This window comes from Sinocyclocheilus anshuiensis, unplaced genomic scaffold (assembly GCF_001515605.1).
Source record: "Sinocyclocheilus anshuiensis isolate Anshui unplaced genomic scaffold, SAMN03320099.WGS_v1.1 scaffold192, whole genome shotgun sequence".
NCBI classification, from domain to species: Eukaryota; Metazoa; Chordata; class Actinopteri; order Cypriniformes; family Cyprinidae; genus Sinocyclocheilus; species Sinocyclocheilus anshuiensis.
In genome coordinates, this window is record NW_015554077.1 from 138372 (window position 1) to 138912 (window position 541).

The following is a 541-nucleotide window of genomic DNA, read 5'->3' on the forward strand; positions in this document are numbered from 1 at the left end:
TTTGCTTGGGTGGTAATATTAGGCCTATTATATTAATAGGGAAGGGGTGTCAGGGAAAATACAGATTCAGTTTGCAAGTAACAGAAAAAGTTTATTACGCTCACACTGAGCAATAGGGAAAAAACAAACACAAAAATAGTCCCAAATCAAAAGTCCACAGGACCAGGAAAGAGCCTCTCAGCAGGGACTGATCCTAGCGTCATCCGTGACGCAGCATCAAAGTTGCACTGACCAGAGCGTCTTTTGTGACGCAGCGTTGAGGACTCACTGAGCTCCCCGATGAGAGCGTTTAGCATGCAGGGAGGGGCTAGGGCGATGGCTCAGAATCTCAACAGAGCTAGAGATAGCCAGGGCAGGTAGTAGAACAGATCTCGACTGGCAGGATGAGAAGGAGAGTTCAAAAACAAAAACAGCACTCAGGGCTAAAAAGACATAACACTGCAAGGCAAAGCAAACATGACAGGAAGGTCACAAGCGAAGCGTTGCACAACATCCAACAAACGGTCTGACAAAAGACAGAGCACGCGAGGATCTAAGATAG